Source organism: Notechis scutatus, chromosome 1 (genome assembly GCF_049901735.1).
Source record: "Notechis scutatus isolate UNSWTSFEM ecotype Mainland chromosome 1, rNotScu1.2, whole genome shotgun sequence".
Taxonomy (NCBI): domain Eukaryota; kingdom Metazoa; phylum Chordata; class Lepidosauria; order Squamata; family Elapidae; genus Notechis; species Notechis scutatus.
In genome coordinates this window covers 230,152,474-230,174,858 of record NC_142009.1, presented here as the reverse complement: position 1 = coordinate 230,174,858, position 22,385 = coordinate 230,152,474, and the positions used below count along the sequence as shown (strand labels likewise).

The following is a 22,385-nucleotide window of genomic DNA, read 5'->3' as shown; positions in this document are numbered from 1 at the left end:
AAGAAAGGGCAGGAGTAATAACACAACTAATCTTTATATATAGCTTTATATATATAATCTTTATATATAGCTATACCTATTTCATTTCTAGTTGTTAGGACAACAAACCTTCAGATATGAAACCTGGTTCTTTTCATGTTCAAAGTATTATTATTAGGTTGCATCAGGGCCTCCCAAAACTAACTAGGGAGGAAAAAAGTGTTAAGACCACCATTTGTAGAAATATAAATTTCAGCTGTTAAAATAAAAATAAATGTTTTATTCTGTGAGAATTACCCAGTTTCTTAGCAGAAAACAGAAGAGGAAACAACTAAGCTAGTCTTTATATTAGCAATTTTGGATTAAAAAAGATTAGATGTAAAATATGCTGACTGATATTTGGGAAGTACAAGTGGGAAGTACAAGTGATCCCACCACAGAAATTATTTCATGCTCCATACATAAAAAAAGACGACATATCTGAAAATAATCTAAAAGGCTACGTACAAGATGGAACATTTATGCTCCGGGACATGGATACATTTCAGAGATTCCAGAGCCCATTTTATTTATTTAGAAGAATTAAAAAAGAATGTTTCTCTAACCACAAAATTTCTGCACTTTCCCACCCAAAGGGAAATCCTGTGCTTTGGGATTTGTGCTATGAATCATCCTCTTTGGAAATAATTCCACAGCCATTGTTTTACAGTATGGTCCATGCGAAAGCAAAGACTATGGGTCATTAGCACTAGAATTAGGACCTACCACAGTGCTTCACAGTAGGATCAGAAGCCATTTCTCTCCCATTATAATGAATATTTTACAAATTTAAATCCCTTTGTGCTGTGTGAGCTCATTTTGACCTTCTCAAAATGTATGTATGTATGTATGTATGTATGTATGTATGTATGTATGTATGTATGTATGTATTTGCATTGTATATATATAAAGTTTTCCCAAATATTTTGAATGGAAACAAGGCATAAAAGAGCAGATAGATCCCCCCTTGCATACACATGCTATACACACATACATTAATGCCTAAATATTACATTTAGATTGAGGATAATCCTGTCCCACCTAACTCAACAGCAAAAACCAGAGCAATGATTTATGAACTGTGCTGTAGAGCAACCTCAATTATTGGATTCGTGCTATCACTGACAATTTCCATTGTTTGTTTTGACATCCAGACTACTTTCTTTTGTGTCTTGATCTTTTGCCATTTGATTTTCATATTCTTTATTAACAACAGCTTTGATTTCATTCCACAGTTCCACTGGTTCCTTATCAATAAGAGGTAAAGACTTGAAAATGATGCCTGATGTTCTCCTTGAAACTGGTGGGCCTGTACTCAAAATCGTACCATGGAAATTGGCTAGCTTTCTTCTCCTGCTTTAGCTTGACTTGGAACTTGCACAGAAACAGTTGATGATCTGTTCCACAGTCAGCCTCTGGCAATGTCTTTTCTATTATAACTGAGCTCTTCCACTTCCTTGTACCAGTCATACAGTCAATGGTTTTCTGTGTATTCTATCTGGTGATGTCTATTTATATGTGTTGTTTTGTTGTCTGATTACTTCATTAGCAACAAAGAAATCCTTGGATTTGCAGAAACTTTTTTTGTTTCATTTTGATTTCCTACATCAATATAAAGTCTACTTACTTTATATTTCCTTCTTTAATATTTTTCAATTTTGGCAATCCAGTCTCTAACCACAAGCAGCACATCTTGCTTTCATGTTTTCTCAATTTCTAATTGAACTTAACCATAAAATGTATCAGCCTCCTCTTCTTCTGCATCAGTGGTTGGAATATGAAGTTGAATATCATATTAAAGAGTTGTGCACAAAGTCTAATTGTTGTTTTGGTCATTAGTTGCATTGTACTCAAGTATTATCTTTCCTACGTTCTCCCTGACTATGAAATCAATGCTGCTCCTCCTCATGTTTTGCTGACCTTGAGTAGTTCTGAAAGTGTCCAATTCCAAGCTATTTCAGTTTGCTAAGAAGTTAGAATATAGTTAATATATAGTTGATTCATTTCATCTTTCACTGTATCGTGTTTCCCCATGTTCATGCTTCTTATGTTCCATGTTCTCACTGTAGTACTATCTTAGCGGTTTCAGACTTTTCTTCCTATATGGCAACATCAGCAACTAGATAGCCTGAAGCCACACCAGAAACACAATTAGTTCTCTGAAAGATTCTAAGTTCTTCCTCAGTGGAATGTTTTGCATCATCCAACTTGAAACACTGTTATACATCATCAGTCACTTTACTTTATCCATGAGGGTTGTTGTTTTTTTGCTAAAATATAGGAGTGGTTTACCTTGCTTTCTTCCATGTCATGTGAAACAGTGCCTTTGTGGTTGTCACTGAAAAGATCATCCATCTCCAGCATTGTCCTGTATCACTGCTACCCAATACAGGTGTCTGTTTCCTACAGCTGGGCAGACAAGAATTACCTTCATGCCTTGTGCAATCCTCTGGAGCAGGGGTCTCCAACCCTGACAAGACTTGTGGACTTCAACTCCCAGAGTTCCTCAGCTAGCTTTGCTGGCTGGAGAATTCTGGGAGTTGAAGTCCACAAGTCTTAAAGTTGCCAAGGTTGGAGACCCCTGCTCTGGAGAGTGGCACACACTCCCAACTTCCTGGCACACACTCCTAACTTTCTTCACTCATTTTTCTCTGAAAGAGTCCCTTGCTATATAATAAGAGAGGTTTCAAGAAAACATTTGTGCACCTTATTTTTTAATTCTACACCCAAGAAGTTACGAACTTGGATATCATATTAAATCATCTTGTCAAAATAATGCCTCTGTGAAACAAAAGCAATAACAAGAAATTATAAAGGCAACAGTCCCTTGTCCTAGTCCCAACCACAAAGGCATTTTTTCATAACTCGTGCTCAGGGGGTCAGCTGCCTCTGAACCTGCAAGCTTATAAACAATCCCTTATGTGCAAAACATTGTACATTCAAAATATTTACCAGGAAGTATATCAATATATCTCTGACTGACCTCTGACGAGCATTTTGAGCACCAAAACATGTTTAAGTCAAAATGTTTTGCACAACCTGGAAGGTAGGATGTCTCTTCAATATAACCTTCCTCAAAGCCTGCTCTTACATTTAAAAGATTTTGAAAAAGACTGCCCTCCCATTACTATGGCCATTCAGAATAGCTTTTATTTGATTGCCTTCTACTCTTGGGCTGATAACCAACTGTTACGCTGCTAAGCAGTAATAAAAGGCAGCAATTTGCCAACTGCAGCACTTTATAAGCATTGAATGCATCAGTAGACATAATGCAGAGCATTACAATGAGCTCTTGAACTACAAATTTTGAAACTAGCAAATAATACTGATCCCCCCCCCCCTTTTTTTTTACCTGAGATCACAAAGCAAGTTGGAAGTCTCCTCAAATAAACTAGATCAAGAAAGCTTCTTTAATGCGTATCTCAAAAAAGGTGAGGCTCCTTGCATGAAAATCTGGCTGATAGTCTGCATCACTGACAGGTGGCTTAGGTCATCACTAATAAATGGCACCAAGAGCATGTCCTTTACCTGACACAATATCATCCTGTGACATAGTCAATCCCAAAACATTCTCTCCAGACAAGTGCATGTAAGGATTATGTTGCCTTTAATCGGTTATTCGTATTTCTAAAGACTTTCATAAAGCAAGAGATAGGCCACAGAAATGTTCATTCAGCTCAGTTGTGATATTCCCTCATGCTTAAAAAGGGTGTTCCCATTATGGCACTGTTACTGTAAATGTTCATATTTTTTACTTTTAATCTTGTTTACAGATGATGGGTATTCAGAGTCAGCAATAACTGGAGTCACATGCAAAATTAATACAGGTAATCCTTGCCTTACAACCATTTTTTTTTACTGACAAGTTGAAGTTACAATAGCACTGAAAATAGTGACTCATTGATGTTTTTCACATTCCCTGTGGTCACATGATCAAAATTCAGGTGCTTGGCAACTGGTTCATATTTATGATGGTTGCAGGGTCACATGATCATCTTTTGCAAAGTCAATGGGGAAGCCAGATTCATTTAACAATCATGTTACTTACTTAACAACTGCAGTGATTCACTTATCAGCTGTGATAAGAAGGGTTGTAAAATGAGGCAAAACTCACTTAACTGTCTCACTTAACAACAGAAATTTTCGGCACAATTGTGGTCATAGGTTGAGGGCTTCCTTTAAAATAAATAATTTCATTGTCAATAGTAACATAAAACCAGTTACTGAAGGAGAAATACTTGGTACCGTTGAATACAGAAGGACCTCTTGAATTCTAACCAAGAATAAAGCAACTAGATTATCCTTTTTATAAACCCCCTGTAATGGTAATTGGCTTTTGTATCAGCTTTTATAACCTTAATTCTATAATATGACCTGTTCCCTGCTCAAATTTCTCAGACTCTCCATAAAACAAACTTCCTGACTTATTTGCAAATTGCAAACAAGTAGGGCTAAATACATGGTGTACGATGCTAAAATGATAGAAATAGCTTTATATGTCAAAACCCAAGGTGATACTTTTCAACTTAAATGAAAGCAAAATTAAAAGCTACTGCTCTCAATCTTCTTCTGCTCTCTTCCTGCATATTACCCAATTTTATTAAAAATAAGGCATGAGTATACCAATGTAAAGAATACTGTTGCACACTGTCCAGAGTCATGGTTTATGAGTTGGGTAAACATATATTTCCCAGGAAGAAAAAAAGGAGTGATACATGTATATATATGGTATATATATATATATAAAAAAGAGTCTATTGTTGGGAAATATACACACTTTCTAAGATCACAAATCTAGAGCCTATTCACTATATTAGTGCAATATTGTCCCCAAATAAATGGCTCACTTGTCTTTTTCCCTGTTTTGTTCTTGTTATTTGAGAAAAATGACTTCAATAAAACTAAACATTTTGCCATGTTTGGCAAACAAGGGAAATTCGCTTTTATTGAGCTTTTAAAATCAACAAACCTTTGGGCTAGTTAGTCATCACTTTTAAAGCACCTAGGTTTGCTGGGTTCACATTTCTCCTGCTCCTGAAGTACCTCCAGGAATGCAGGGAGGTTGAAAGCCATCACATTAAAATATCCTATTTCACATGAGTGGTAATTCAGCTGATCCAGAAAGCCAATCAGTTCTGGTAAGTTCCTGGATGGAAAACCATCACATAAAATCAAGACAGTTGGCTAGATTGGAAAGTGCAAAAAAAAAAAAAAAAGGTGAAAGCAATCACAAAATTTTGACATCATGCCAAGAAAGCTTAATAGATGAATCCATCTGAGTCCTCAGGAGCTGCTTGCCTGGATAAATTAAAGGAAATCCGATTCTTTCCATGAGGAGAGCAGGCTCTTTCCTCCTGCATTTGAACTAAGCAAAGAGGCTGTGTCTGTCCATCTATGCAGGGGTCTTCAAACTTGACAGCTTTAAGACTTGTGGACTTCAACTCCCAGAATTCCTCCTCCAGTCATGTTAGCTCAGGAATTCTGGGAATTGAAGTCCACAAGTCTTAAACTTGCCAAGTTTGAAGATCCTTGATCTATGGTGTCCAGAACAAGGATGGAAAAGAAAAGGCAAAAGGTGTTTTCTTGATATTGATAACAATAATGCCAATTTAATTTATTGTTTTTCAACAGGAATGTGCATCTTACTTGAAATATTTTTTGAAAAGATGCAAATGTTTTGATGCTCTGCTCACTTCAATATGGTCCATCTCTAAGCATTTCAAGAGGATGAGTGTACTACTACTTCCCAGTATCATGTCTGTTTTCCCTTCACCCATCCTTTGCAGTGTTGGTATTATTTCCTCCAGGCATAGCAGCTGAAAAGGATCTGAAAAGGATCAGAAGGGGAAAAAAGCAACAGCATGACTGCAAATAATTCCAATCCTATGTAGACTATATCTCCTTCCCTTCAAAATTCCCATTCTCAAGTGTTTGAAACTTCCTGGTTACGCAGACATATTACAGATGGGATGGGTTGACACAATATATTACATCTAGTTTAAGAGGCTAGTTTATGATTCAACATGTTGGAATTTGTTTTTAAGCATACTGTGAGAATCGGCCACAATATTACACTATCATATGGTTTATTTCTTTGGAGATAACTTAGCAGAAACTGAATCTGGAAATCTGAGAGTACAATTTTTGTGAGCCAAGCACAATGTCTAAGGACTTGTGCAATTACACAGTTACTCCTGAATATACACAGCAATTCAATGGAAGTCTTCAGATAGAGATGAACATAATGTATTCTTGGGGGTAGGGAGAGGACAATGGGAGCAAACAAGAAATGCCTAATTATAATGTATATTTTGAGAATCAATCAGGGGTGAGATTCAAATTTTTTAACAACCGGTTCTGTAGGCATGGCTTAGTTGGTGGGCATGGCTTGGTGGTCATGTGACTGGGTGGATGTGCTCGGACGTGGCTTGGTGAGTTGGGCGTGGCCAACTCAATATCACTTATATCGAGGCACACATCTCCTCGCCTGGCCTTTCATGACTGTGGGGATGCTGCAACAGTTGTTAAGTGTGCAAAATGGTCATAAGTCACTTTTTTCAGTGCCATTGTAACTTTGAATGGTCACTCCACACATGCAAAGTACCGGCAAAGGAGGTGGGGGAAACTCCTGAGAAGTTCCTGAGACAGAAAGTCCAGTCCTGCCAAGAATGTAATAAGGGTTAACGGAGAGGCAGTTTCTGTAAGCAACACCAGAATGTTTCCTTCCTGCCTTCCTTACAAGATTAGGCCAGTAATTTCTTCTAACAACCTGTTCTCCGAACTGCTTAGAAGGTTAACAACCAGTTCTAGCGAATAGGTGCGAACTGGTAGAATCCCCCTCCTGGAATCAATGTATGGATGGTCCTCATATAAAGATTCATAATTTTAGCTACTGAGAACCAGAAATATTTTTCTTATTACCTGCATCAATATCCCCAAACTGCTGCTATCAAAATGCATTTGAAAACATGACCAATTTTAACTAACATAACTAACATCAACTGTTAGTTGAGCACAATAGAAATTATTATCCAGTACATCTAAAATGTACTCCGATAATGGAAGGGCAATGTAGACCTTAACAGAGGTTTGAGGGGGCTTTTCCTCATTAAAGATATTTAAGGTTTTGACTGCCAAAAATTTATTTTCAGTATCCAAATCGATGAGGTGAGAAAGCTAGAAATGTTACCTGGTTAAAATTCCTTTCCTCTTTAAAAAAGAAGGGAGTTGGGTTTGTTCTTTTTAAAGTACACATGTACTTAGAAATTTAGAAAAGACCATTGGAATTTCTTTTTTTAAAAAAAAGCAAATGAAAAAATAAGGCTGTATTAGAGAGGAATAATCATGTGAAATTTCTGCTTAAATAATCTGTCAAATCAAATGCAGTAATAAAAAATCAATAGCAGGGAAAGGGGGAAATGGAATAATTAAATAGCGTAAGGAATGCAGCAGAGATACAGCCAATTTAGTGAGGGCTGACACAGTTACTAACTACACAGTCAGTCAGCTATACCCATCATGATAAAGACCATTTTTATCAAAGTGATAAAATAAGTGAGCTGCTGATGGTGCAGTGGTTAGAATACAGCATTGCAGGCAATCCTGATGGACTCAACTTCAACCCATCCTTCCATCTTTCCAAGGTTGGTAAAATGAGTAGCCAGATTGTTGGGGACAACATGCTGACTATGTAAACAACTCAGAGAGTATGATGGTAAAGCACTACAGAGAGAGATAGAAGTCCAAGTGCTAGTGTTATTTCTACTGTACTTTTGCATGGCTCGGGTTACATCCAACATTTGGAAAGTGCAGAGACCAAGGACTGAAGGTGGCACATAGTGACAATGTTTTTGTATTCCCTCCGTTCAAATAATGGTAAGCTTAAGCTACATCTTTAATTTTCAGCACTTATGTCCAGGATTCCAGAAACGAAGTATAGAAGCCATATGCATTCTATAGCTGTGGATTACCCACCATATAACCTCACAGATCAGAGAGTTTTTTGAAGTTACACCAATCTTCCATTCACATGCAATAGTAATCGGTAAAAGTGATTGTAAGCAAAATGTTTCCTCCACAGTATTTACACTTATGCTTGTACAATAATCCCCGAACATCTAATGTAGAAAAGCTCTGCTTTAGACTTATTCTTTTATTCCATTGTATGTATGAACCTCAGTCATTTATCCTTTTCTTCTTAAAGCCACTTTAACAAATTATAACAAAAAGACAAGTGTTACTAATGTTTTCATTCAATTTCAGTGCCAGACCATCAAGCAAATAAAGTCTGAGTTCTTTATGGATTCTCAAATACTCAATAGACCTACAGCCTGGAAAATATTAAGATAAATTACTATTAGTCCTGTAATGGAAGTATCCCTTGATTTGATCGAAAACTAAGTTACAATATATTATGTTATAAAATCATCACAAAATGTGTCCATAATCCAGCTATTAACAAGAACAAAAAAATAAACTTTTAACATAGGCTGGCCTCTTTTAACAAGAGGCTTGAACACTTTACAGTCTCAAACACTGTTGTTAGATTGTAGATATTCTAGTTGAACAAAAAAAGTGTTGTCAACTTCATCAAATGTCAGTTTCCAAAGCACAATTAATAAAATGTTACCTTAAATCTTTAAAGCCCTCTATGTCTCAGGGTTCTGGTCTTCCAACCCCTGTCCCTACAGGATTCTCCTGAGAACATCTTGTCTGACATCTTAATGATTTTTTATAACTGGTGGAAGCTCTCCCTATGCACCTGGACTTTTACAAATACATCTTAAATCATTTTTAATTCCACTGCTATATCATTATGTTTGCAAGTTGAAGCAGAAGTGTTTAACAGAAAGTCAAGATACACAAACATCTTCATTTGCCTTTCTGTAAATCTGTTTCTAATTCATAGCAGACTTATTTCCTTAAAAAAAAAGCACTCACCTGCATTAACTTCCAGCTTTCTCCCAATTAATACACAACATATTCTTTGGATCATGGAAATGCAAATGTGATTATCCAGTGGATACGTCAGATAATTATCTAATGTTCTTTATTGGTACAAAGAATAAATAGTGTATTTTATGACAGGTTCAGGCTGGGAAAGACCAGGCGAACTATTAGCACAAACTAAATTTGCATTAAATGCATTAATTGTTTTTTTAAAAAGCTATTGTATAATGCAAAGTCTATGCCAATCATATAAACAAATGTCCACTTCAAAACTACAATACATATTAATTGCAAGCTGTTTTAAAGGTACAAGTTCAAGTTACTTTTATCTGACATCTACATCAAACAGCAAGCTGGTTTTTCTTTGGCCAGCAGAAGAATAAACTTGTATTTTCTGCCAAAAGCAATCAAAGCATAGTTTCCTTGCATCTTTCAAATGCATGCTGCCAACATATTTCATGCAAATGTTTCCTTTAAAAAGTGTCAAAAGAAAGAACAGTGTGCACCTCTATCTAGCTCTTCCCTCTTGTGTAATATCCAAAGAAAAAGAACATATTGTATCCTCCAAAAAATGGGATATTTGGTGGAGGAAGCACCTGTAGATAAGGAACAAAACAAAATGTAAAAAGGAGTAAAATGTGAAAAGAGAAGATAACACTGGTATTTGCTTTCTATGGAATCAATCATAATTTAAGTGGATAATTTTTCATTCTGAGGAAAGGCAAAGCAATCCTTTAATTATGGATTTCTCGTGTTTTGATGATTTTATGTGTGTATGTGTCTGTCTCTCTGTACACATAATGTTTCAATCTGTCTGTTTCCAATTTAGTTCTGTATTTATATTTTGTTGGCTATTTTAAGCATGCTGGTCAGATAAAAATCAGAGCATAAATAGTACATTAAAAAAAAACCTTGGTGACTAGGTGTGTCTCCTCTATTCTTATTCTATTCCTTCCTTCTCAAAAGGCAACCAGTATTTATTTAGCTGTGCTACAGGAAAACACTCAGGGATAGTTGTACTTAGCTGTCCTTCCCACCTACACTCCCAGCCACCATTTACCAATCAATATGTACAAAAAAATAGACTTGGGCAGTAATTCAATTATTACTTTAAAAATAGAGCAAACAAGATATTTTTGATTGCTCCTAACACTATATATAGGCATCTATCATTAGAATAAGCGCAGTACTTGACACATTTGGTGGTTTATAGTGAGTCAGGAACCAGAAATCTTTATTGCACAAGAGCAGGATTACGGTCTTTTCTTTTTTCAAAAAATAAATTTTATTTGGGTTTTCACAAAACATAATACAAATAAAACATCTTTTTTTGAGAATAGCATGATCCTGGGTTATCACTTCTCCATACAGACACAAACTCAATTTCATATTTGTCTTTGTGTTCTATTCCATATCTTATTACTATTTTAACATTTTCGCCATAATTTTTTCACTCCCTTAGTTTTCTCAACTTTGTTTTTAATTATCTCATACCTATCTAAATTCAATTATATATCTTTTTCTAAGTTTCAATGTCTTTCTAATCATTATATTTATACTTTTGTCTGTCCTATTTCAATTTCATATTTTCTTTACTCATTAAACAAGTTTTCCCCTGTAGTTACTAATTGAAGTATGACACCTTTGTATCTTTTAATTTTGTCCATTCAACTCTTATTTAAACTTCAATTTATGCCTTTACAATTTATAACATTCAATATAACACATAACTTCCAATCGAATTCTGCTTGGTACATTCTTAAAATACACACTATGTTCTTAAAGAGAAAATATATATATAACAATAGCAAATAAAACACTTATTCTATTCCAATTCAGCTCTATCATTAATGTTAGTTACAATCTTTAACATCTTTAACATTTCTTTTCAATTGAATATCTTACTTCCTTATGAACACTTATAATATTTCCATAATTTTCCCCATATTTCTTTCATATTTCTCTTCACTTAAGTTTTTATAAATCATTAATAATAATTAAAATGTTCCCATCCTTTCAATTTCATTCTCTCTTTCTTATTTATTAACAAACATTCTATTACATTACAGTAAGTATTTTATCTATCATTTTAATCACACTTGTTTCATATTTTCTAAGTTTATTTCTATTTCTAATATAACAATACTATCTTATGTACCCTTGCAGAATCCCTCTTTCAATTAAATTTCACCCATTATCTCTATGTCTTCTAAATAGGCCTATACCTTTAATCCTTGTATGTTTTCCCTGTTTCTCTATATCTTGTTTCTGTCCTTTATAACTTATTTTCCTTTCCTTTTTCCCCCCTCTTCTTCTCCCTCCCCTTTTTGCCCCCTTATCTCTCTAATTCTAATTCTCTCTTCTGTAATCCACTCTTCTGTTTCTTCCTAGTATTGTAATTACTTTTCAAACTATTCTTTTTTTGGGGGGGGGTTGTTTTTTCAAATCTTAAACTTTTCACTCTCTTTCCCTCCTTTCCTTTTTTTCCCCACTTAAAATTACTTGGTCATTAAAGATGGCTTCTTCCTTGTCCCACCCTTCTTGTTCTACAAGCACTTCTTGTTGTTTCTCATAGTTCCAGATCTCCATTTCTAAAAATTGAAATACGAAGCCAAAAAAGCCTCTTTCTTCTTGTGCATCTTCTTTCTGTTTTTTAAGTTCCATTTTTAGTTCTTCCAAGAGTGATGCCATTTTAAACACTTTTAAACAACCACCTGATTGATTTTAGTCATTTAAATCCAATAACCAAAAATCCAAAAATCACCAAGTAACCCAAATAATCCAAAGCTGTTTCTTCTTGCTTCTTTTTATCACTTTCTCTTCCTGGGGTTCTATTATCTTGTTACAAAGTTTCGGTTAGGATGTATCTTTTAGGATTCTTGTTGAAGTTTCGCTGTAAATTCCTTTTACTTCCAGGCAGTCTCCTCCATTTTTCCAGATCCCGCCCTTTTATTTTTTCCTTTTCTCTCCTTTCCTTCTTTTAAAGGTTTTTGAATATCCAAAAGTCTTTGTTATCCCTTTGACATTTTATTTTCAGCTTGAATGCCTATTGATGTCAAAGTGGATTTTTGTCAGTTTCTTACTTAAATATTTTAGCTGTCAATATGAGGAAGGAAAGAAAAAAAAAGCCAAATCCTTTCCCTTCCCTCTCTCCTTCGTCGCTTCAAAATCTTCTTTGGGAACAATGTTATTCTTAATAGTTCAAATTCCAGGGTACCTTATGTTATTGCTTTTTCAGTTTAACCTGTCAACCAAAACTTTCTCTTATCTTCCTCCTGCACATTCTTTTCCAGTCGAGTTCTTCTTTGAGGTGGCCATTTCTGACCACCGCTGCAACCGCCTTCAGGAAAGGGAGTAATGGCCAGCTAGGGAGGAGAGATGCAGCTCTCCTCGACCCTGCTGGTGGTCTCCTCCCTCTTCACCACCTCTACGGGGTGGCTTAGCCCCAAATCCATCCAGCTTGGGGTGCTCCGGTGGTGTGCATGGATCGAAACCACACATGATCGCGGATTTCGGTCCGTCGCCGAAGAAGCTCAAACCGGAAGTTCAGGATTAGAGTCTTTTCAACCTGCTCATCTATGTCTTGGATAGAGTGGGGGGGGGGAATCTTTATGTAGCAACATCTTATTCCACTTACAATTTCATGCCCCTTTCCAAGTCTTCTACACATCCAAATTTTTCAAAACCTCTATACTAAAGAAAACTAGAAGGAATTCTTGCTTTTTGGATATTAACCACATATGCTAAGCCCCAGTGGTGTGTTTCAAAAAAAATTTCCTACCAGTTCGGAGCTTGCTTGCTTATAGTCCTTTAGGACTATAATTTAAACCCATAAGAAATAAAACAATGATACACTCATTTCCATTTGTTTAACGGCTTATACAAAAACACAAGAACAAATTGATAATATTCCTAGACCATTAATAACACATTTCAGTTTCTTCATTAATAATTTGTCAAGATAACAAATTTAGCCAAAAAAGTCATTAAAAATCTAGAAGCAAGGCAAGAGAAGGAGCTTCACATTTTATACCACAGAAAAAAACAAAATTATTTTTTTTTAAAAAGTAGGATCAACAGCAACCATTATGACAAATAGAACTAGTTTTTGATTGAGAATAATTAATTAGCAATCTTCTGTCATGAAATCTTAGATAAATTGATGTGCTATTCTTCATTATCCATAGCAAAGGAGTGAATAAAAAGGGTGACTAAGCATAAATCTTCACTCCTGCTGACTCCATGGTTATGTGACCATATGATTTTCTTAGCAACAATAGAGAAGAAGGTGGGACTGCCACGTTCTGAAGATTTTTTTTTTACTTTCCAGCTTAGCCTAGGTTTCCTTATGGTCTCCCACTCAAGTATTAAACAGGTCTGATCCAACTTAGCTTTTCAAGTCTTGCTAGGTTTAGCTACTTGCTGACACCTGCTGAAGACATGACCATGATAGGCATGAAGCTACATTTCTGTCAATTATGATTTGAGGGTTACATAAAACATTGTGAAAAAGTTAGGTACAAATGCTCCCAGTCAAAATAATGCAAAATTCTGTATACATTCAATTTAACCCATAATTATTGCTACTTCTGTATTAAGGTGGCTTGGATGGCAGTCTTCACTTGCTTACATGAGATAGGAAACATATCAACTGCATAATATCACAGGAAATATGTGTGTTTAATGAGTAATTATTGCAATCCTGAATAGGTATAACCCAAGCCAAGGAAAAAAAACATTAATATTTCCAAACTTGTATTCCAAACTTGTAGTCACTAGCCAGGATGAAATTTTCTTATTCAATAAATTTGGAGAATAAGCTATAATATACCAACAATGGAGTACAGCATGCTTCTAAATTTTTGAATCTTGATATACTGTGTTGTAAAATATACACAAGAATAACTTTTTTAACAGCTGCAGATCAATGACTATCAAGGCCAAACTGGAAAATCCAGGCATGAAGCTCTTTTTCCAAATAATTTTTTCCAAAGACAAATTCCTTGTGTGTCCAATCACACTTGGCCAATAAAGAATTCTATTCTATTCTATTAGATCTAATCTCAACATTAGGTTGAAAATGAAAATTAATATCAGTGGTTGACTAGCAAGAGGCAGAAAGAAAATCAGGACTATCACAAGATATCAGTTCAAGAAAAGTTAAGGAAAATTAAACAAATAAAAAATTAAACAAAAACAATGCAGGGTAAGTAACAAGGAAAATCACAATACGAAGTGTGCAGAGAAGAGCAACAAAGATGATTAGGAAACTGGAGGCTAAAACAACTAAAGAATGGTTGTTGGAATTGGGTATTTCTAGTTTAATGAAAAGAAGGACTAAGGGGTGACATGATAGCAATGTTCCAATATGCAAGTGGGTGCCACAATGAAGAGGGAGACAAACTATTCTCTTAAAGCATCTGAGGGAAGGACAAGAAGCACTGGATGGAAACTAATCAAGGAGAGAACCAACCTAGAACTAAGGAGAAATTTCATGATAGTTAGAACAATTAACCAGTGGAACAACTTGCCTCCAGAATGCTCCAACACTGGAAGTTTTTAAGAAGAGATTGGACAACCATTTGTCCAAAATGATACAGGTTTCCTGCCTGAGCAGGGGGTTGGACTAGAAGACCTCCAAGGTCCCATCCAACTCTGTTCCTATTCTATTCTATTCTATTCTAAATAAACAAGAACCACCTGGGATAAACTTGGTCAATATCTACGTTGCACTGATTAGGAAGCTTTCTTTTTTCAGCAGAAAAGAGGTCTGTTGGTCTCATTTTAATGGTTTTTCCTTTCTTTTGCACATACTGACAGGGTAGACTCCTGCCAACTCTGTTATTCTATATTCTATATAATAGATTAAGCTATAATGCAGCTGATTTGCATGCCATCAGAACCCAGATCACAGGTCAAATTGCAATTAAAGCAGACCAGCATAAACACAATTTGCAACCATGCTAGTATTGGCTAGTTTACCTTATCCATCTTCTATTGGGTTACCCAATTCAGGACAAATGCCTTCTTTGTGTTATAAGCCACTTCCAGGATAAAAAGATTTAGGGAGTAAATACAGTTGCACCAGTGAGGTTACTCCTGCAGCATTGTCTTCTTGACTCCAACTTTGTTTTCACCCCACATAGAGCAAGTTTGTGTGGTGTGTGAACTGGGAGCACAGAGGGAAGGGAAGGAAACTCAACCTTTTTGCACACAATGCTTCTGGCCCCAGAGGCTTTTCTTTGGTTTCATAAAAGCAATCAGAAAAGTGTCAGCAAATCAACATAGAGGCAATTGAAGAGAGGATAGGAAACAACCGATACGTCATTATATCCTGCACATATTCAGTACTTAATTTCTTAAATGAGGGTAATATTAAGCCATGCTTAGCCTCTCATGTGAAAATATTGCAGATATGAACCATATTTTTTTTATCCTTAGCTATATGCAATATCCATACTGCTATCATAATATATTCCCCAGTATTCCATGAAATAAATCTGGGATTATGAATGGTGTAAAACTAGAAATGTGAATTAGTGTACAGTATAAGTTTGTGTGCCTGTATATTAGTCTTGATTTTTAGATCAGGAAACCTAGGTGGATCTGTATCAAGAGAAACACTTTGTTTTGCAATCCAGAAACATATTTTCCTCCAGAAACATTTCAGCTCTGAAGCGCTGTAATCTTGAGTCCTATCGGAGCTCAAATCTAGTAGGGAGATCACTCTAACACAGCACAGCAAAAATGTGCCAGTCATAAGGGAGTTTATCATCTATATTAATAAAGCCTGTAATGATATAGATGGCTTTGGGCCAGTCACTCTCTCTCTCTCAGCCCAACTCGACTCACAGGGTTGTTGTTGTGGGGAAAATAGGAGGAGGGAGGGTTATTGGGTACGTTCACCATCTTGAGTGATTCATAAAAATAATAAAGACAGAATTTTTTTAAAAAAAAAACTTTTAAAAACGGCACAGCAGGAGACAGCGATATAAAACTGAATGAATGAATAAAGCAACGTATTAATTAATTAAACCCCACACTTTTCCTCCCTGGGGTGCTGTGTTGAGAAGAAGGAAGTGACACCTGCCCTCTGCAAACTTTCCTCTCCTTGCCCTGACATGTTGACTCCGCTTGTAATCAAATCTAGCCTTACAAGTCAGAGAATGAAACAGTCCTAAGCTGCCACTGAGCCACATTATAAAGGCCTCCCTTTCTCCCACCTACTAGTCAATACAAGCTTCATGGAATGTGTGGATTTGTTGACAGAATGTGTCGCTCAAGATTCCACTCAAAGGTAGTACATGCCGATCACACTTAAGCTTCAAAGCCAGACTGTGTCTTACATTTAACAGGTTAATAATACAGATACCGAGGATGTTTATTAACTCATATTCATGAAGAGCCAAAGGCATTTTAATTATTAAAGTGCCCCAGAACACTCACCAAGCAAATACTTCTGCTCAAGAGGTCCTCCTTATTGAATCTGCTCGTCAACATTATACACTAGTCGCTATGTAAGTAAAAGCACGCAGAAGTCAAGGCTCCTTCACAAAATATGTGAAAAGCTAGTATCATTCACCTAAAAGCCAATACAGGTAGTCCTTGACTTACTAAAGTTCACTCAAAGTTACAACGGCACTGGAAAAAGTGACTTATGATCGTTTCTCATACTTATGACCATCGCAGCAGCCCCATGGTCATGAGATGAACATTCAGGTGCTTGGCAGCTGACTCATATTTGTGACGGTTGCAATGGAGACCTTTGTGACCTTCTGACAAGCAAAGTCAATGGGGAAGCCAGATTCATTTAACAACCATGTTATTAACAATTTCAGTGATTCACTTAACAACGGTGGCAAGAAAAGTCATAATGTGGGACAAAATTCACTTAACAAATGTCTCATTTAGCAACAGAAAATTTGGGTTCAGTTGTGGTCGTAAGTCAAGGGTATATACAGAGTTTTTCATCAACCACAGGAAATACATCTTTTCACACTGCTCCTTGCATAAGACTGCCAAAGACTTAAAATCTAGAATTCTAGTCATAAATGTAAGGCCAGGCTAGAAGTGAAAAGAGAAAAAAAATCTTACAATCAGCTGTGGTCATTATGCAAATTTGTACTCGGCATGCAGTGCAAAATATGCTTAATTTTTAAACTCGTATGGACCGCTTTTGGCTTTATCCTTTTAATTCCACCTTGGTTGTTAGTTCAGTAAAATCCCAAGTTTTTAAGGCCTGTCTAACTGGAGATTTCTAGGAGAGGGTGAGAAGCATATACAGTGACCAGCTGTACCACACACAGACTCCAATTCTTACGTCCAATAAGGATCACCAAAAGCTGTATTACTGCCTGTAAAATAAGACCTTTAATGCAACTGCAAGACATTTCAGCATGTTAATCTCTAGGGAAGCAAAATTCTATACAGTATTTCTTTCCACTTGCTCAATTGTACTATTAAAAGCTGTTCTGCCAGGGCAATCTTAAACTGAATTTCAATGGGTTATACACAGGCAGAGGATCTTCTGACTTATAGCCTCAGGGCCACTTCCTAAAACTCAGCTAAAAGAAGCCTTTTAGTCTGGAATGTGTAAATTGCAAGCATTGGGTAATAAAACAGAAGAGAACCAATTTTAATACAAAGGCATTTATCAAAATTCTTTAAGTTTTTCTATTGACAGAAATGGGAAATATTTTTACTTTAAGATGCATGAAAATGTTGCATTTTCAACAAGATGCACTTTTTTCAACAATTCTCACTGAATTTGACCAAGATTGTTTTCTTCCAAAGAAGACATCCCAAAGATGCTTTTTCTATGTTTTTTCCTTGGAGATGTTTCGCTTCTCATCCAATAAGCTTCTTCGGTTCTTACTGAATGATAGATACTTCCAAAGAAGACATGTCCAAAGAAGAATAATTCATTGATTGAAACCATTGCAGGTGAGATACAAACTACTTGAACTGGAAGTTTCCAGGGGAATTTTCTATCTCTCAGTCTACAATCTTCTGTCTAGGTAGGATCTGTAGTTTTTTAGGGTTCTCACAGTTTATTTGCAAGGATTGTAAAGAAATTTTAAAGCACTCTAAAAATGAACTAGAAAGGCAAAAAGCTACTTGTGCAAGAGGCTGAAAACTTTCAGGAAGTTAGAAGAAAACCCTTGGCTGCAGTTTTAATTAAAACTTGATAAGAAAAAGGTAATGAATATACTTTGTGTTTCAGATTTTCCTTAAAACAAAAGGAAAGCCAAGGTGGATATAAATCCATTGCAAGGAGAAAGTGGTGAAAAGAGGTGATGGTAAAAGGTCAGAATTTCTTATTTTCTATCTTGCATCTGTCTTCTCCCAGAAGAGAAATGGAATCCTAGTTGGACACTATTATACCATTGGGGAATGAGAGCACTGCAGCTCAGGATAGACCTGGAAAAGCTAGGGAAGGAAAGCATGCTCATTTTGATTAATTAAAGGCTCCAGGGATAGACAAATGACATCCTAAAGTATTGAAAAAACTAATGAATGAGATTGTGGAACTGCTTTCTAGACACACAGAGAACTTCCAAAGGATTGATAAGGTCCCGGAAAAATGGCTGTTGTCTCCATCTTCAAAATGGGTAAGGAAGGGGTCCAGGGAAGCAAAAGACCTATCGGCTTGACTCTGTGCCAAGCAAGGCAGTCAAATAGATTCTCAAACCACATATCTGTGAGTACTTAGACTTATTATTAAGTACAGCAATAGGAGCCAGCAGGGGTTTTATTGGAAAGAAATCATGTCAGACCAATCTTTTCTTCTTCTTAGGGGTTATTACAGTAGCTTAGCAGAACAGGAGAATGTCACAGATACAGAATATGTGAAGCTCAGCAAAGCTTTCAGCAGAGTATCCTATGATAGTCTCCTTCATCAAGTGATAAAATATGGGAGAGATGATACTGTTGTTAGAAGAACTCAAAATTGGCTTGAATAATCACATCCAAATAGTACTCACTGAGGGCTTCAGGTTGGAGGGAAGTACGGTATTAAACAGAGTGCCATAGGGCTCAACTCTCTTGAATAAGAGAGTTGAGGGATGCTAATAAAGTCTGCAGGCTATCCAAGCTCTCCCCACTTTAATTTAATTTAAAGAGAGAGAGACAAAAGTTTTAAAGAGTGCTTGATAGCTTTGAGCAATGGGTTGAAATGAAGAGAGTAGAACTTAAAGAGAAATGTAGATGAGAGAGGCTTGGTTTGGCAATTGTTCTTGTGGAAAGGATCTGGATGTCCTGGTCAACCACAAATTAAATATGAGCTAGCAGTGGGATGCATCTGCTAATAAAGCAATCAATGTTGGGTGCATGAGCAGAACCACAGAGTCCAAATTAGGTAGTTGCTCCACTCCAGTCTGCCCTGGTAGGACTCCACTTGGAAGACTGGATTTTGTGCAAAAAGGGGCAATAACTTGAAACAACTTAAGAAAAGTGCTACCAAAATGGTCAGATGGTCTAGAAACCAAGCCCTATAAGAAACAGTTGATAGAATTATAAAATTGTGAAACTGGAAAAAAAAATCTGCAAGGATCATCTCGTCCATCCAGCCTTCTGCAATGTGCAGGGAAAACAATGAAACCATCCTCAAGAGATACCTTTAATTCTCCTCTTAAAAACCTCCATAGATAGGAAACGCATAATCTCCATTGGTTGAATGTTTCACTGGTGTACAGATCTTACTGTCAGAAAAGTTTTCCATATTTTTAAATAAAATCTAGGTATTTGCAGTTGTACCCATCAGTTTCTGGTCCTTATTAAAAGATCTCAGCAGGTTCAATCTCCAGAAAAAGAGTGAGAAGCATGGAAAGTCTCTTATGCTCCAGAAGGCAACACCAGAACTAATGGGTTAAAATTACTAAGAATTAGATTCCTGACTGTACTGTCAGCTAATGGAAGAGGCTGACACTTGCAGTGGCTGGTTCTCCTTCAATGGAGGGCTTCAAACAGAAGCTGGATGATCTTCTTCCAGAAACAGTCTGCACTGAGCCAGGATAAGGGGTGGACTAAATTATTTCTTTAGTCTCTTCCAACTGTGTGATTCCATGGCTTTCTTTTTAACTGGCTAAGAAGCAGCTTCTGGTCAAATATTTAACTTTAATTTTGACCACAGCTTTATGTGTGGAGGGAGGGGTAAGGGAGGGCTCTTTGACAACAAACACCACAATCCCCAAAACCTGCCTTATCTCACAACACGAAACAGTATCTTATTTGGGGGCCGTACAGTGGCAAACATCTTCATGAAAGGAACCAAATCACCCCAAAGGTTTTTAACCTCTGCAAAAATCAAGAAAATAAATCAGTTCCTGGAAGTCTGTTCTAGGAACGTGTAACAGTAGCAGAGCTACTGAAGTCATTCACCCACCGAAGCTAGCAAATTCTCATGAATATGTAGAAAGATTTGGTTTAACCCTTCAATACCCCAAGCTTTGCGTTCGGGCAACTGGCCGGTGAGAGTAGCAGAAGAACCACACGGCCGCGCCTATTCAAGAAGTACTTGCATTCATTTCCAGGGCAATGAGCTTCCAGCAAGGCTACTTGGGTCGCTGCCCCCAGAGTAGGGTCTACTCCTAAGTCCAATGCAACTTCGGGAAAGGGAGAAAGGAAGCCTCAGAAGAGAAGCTGCAAACTTTCAGGGCTTCCCTTTCGCCACGGGCTTTCTGTGCGGATCTCACCGAAGTAACGGCGCCCTTTGTGGGCTGACAGCCCCTTGGAAACCGGCTAACCCTTCCAACTCAGCCGCGCCGCGCTCGCAAGGCTGCTAAACCCTTAAAGACGCTGGTGGGGGAAGGCGCGCACCTCACGCTTCCCGCAGGCGGCTGATGGGGAGAAGAGCGCAATCCCACCGCCCGCCCCTCGTCCGCCTTTTCTGCACCTTTCGCCTCGCCTTACCTCGCTGTGGGGACGCCGGTGCAGCCAGCCAGACAAAGAAGCCGAGCAGTAGCCGCCGGGGGAAACACCTGCAAATGAAAGTAGGGGGAGAGGAAGGAAGGAAGGAAGGAAGGAAGGAAGGAAGGAAGGAAGGAAGGAAGGAAGGAAGGAAAAATAGGGAGGGAGGGAGGGAGAGAAAGAGAGAAGAGAAAGAGAGAGAAGAAAGAGAGAGAGAGAGAAAGAAAGAGAGAGAGAGAGAGAGAGAAGAAAGAGAGAGAGAAAGAAAGAAAGAAAGAAAGAAAGAAAGAAAGAAAGAAAGAAAGAAAGAAAGAAAGAAAGAAAGAAAGAAAGAAAGAAAGAAAGATTAGCGATATTCCGAGCTGGCCCCGAGTGTAGCTCGCTGGCCCCGGTGCCCCGTACTCGGCTGGGCTCCGCTCACCTGACGTGCATGGTGGATGCGCTGCGCCGAAGCCAAAGAGGCAGCCGCTGCCGTCTCTTGCCCGCCAGAAGCAAGTTCGGAATAGGACTCGCCTCCTGAAGCGCCCTCGCTTCGCCGGATGCTCGCCAGGTCCTAGCGCCCCCTGGTATCAGGACAAAGTAGACGCGGAGCCCCTTATTAGTATGATCCTAAAATAAGACTATTCATTATTGAATCCCCACCCCCTCCCGCCGCCGCCAATTAAATGAAATTGCACTTATCCTAAATTAGTTTGTAGGAGAATCTCACTTTATACAATATTCTCACTTTTATTTTCACCTTTTTGCTTTTTTCCCTCCTATCTAACCCCACCAATCTTTCTTTTTCAATTCATTATTTTTCCCCCCTTTATTCAAACAATCCTGACCAGATCCTCCTTCCCTCTTTTTTTCTATTTGAAAACATTCCTCCTTGGATATTTCTATCAATTTAAAACATTGTTTCTGTTTCCCTCCTTTTTGCCAAATTCATAATGCTGGTATTACTAGCCTAATTGAGTCATTGCTGCTGGAATTGAAATAATACAGTATTGTACTGTTTTCCAGGGCCTTTTGGAATTTGAACATCCATTAACTTTCCATGATATCATAGCAACTTTAGCTAATCATATGATCTTATTTTAGGAATAGACTAATCAGATGTAGAGTTCCAAGACATCCATTACATTGCTTGAGGTCAAAATTCCACCTCAAAAGTTTTTGAACCTGGATATCCTGGTTAGTAAGGAAGGGTCCAGCAACAAGAATCCATAGCTGCTTATATACATCTGATCCCTCTATACCAGAGGGTCCCCAAACCCTGGTCCGTGGCCCGGGGCTAGGCCGCAGCCTGTTCGGAACAAGAATGCAGAAGTGATGGGTAAGTCTGTGTGTGCACACAAGACCCTCCTCCGCCACTGCCTTGCCAGTCCACCAAGCTGGAAAGGTTGGAGACCGCTGCTTCACATGTAGTACTTATTCAAGGTTGACTCAGCCATCCATCCTTCCGTAGTGGGTAAAATGAGGACCCAGAATGTTTGGGGCAACAGGCTGACTCTGTAAACCTCTGAGAG

General features: G+C 37.5%; 1 long non-coding RNA gene across 1 annotated transcript; it reads right to left on the bottom strand.

Moving 5' to 3' along the window:
• Positions 1 to 5,706: 5,706 nt before the first annotated feature.
• LOC148133246 (uncharacterized) lies at positions 5,707 to 21,350 on the bottom strand. The gene is made up of 3 exons (XR_015746609.1): positions 21,296 to 21,350; positions 20,878 to 20,945; positions 5,707 to 5,845 (listed from the first exon to the last, which is right to left on the bottom strand). It is a non-coding gene; the product is annotated as an uncharacterized LOC148133246 (long non-coding RNA).
• Between the last annotated feature and the right edge of the window lie 1,035 nt (positions 21,351 to 22,385).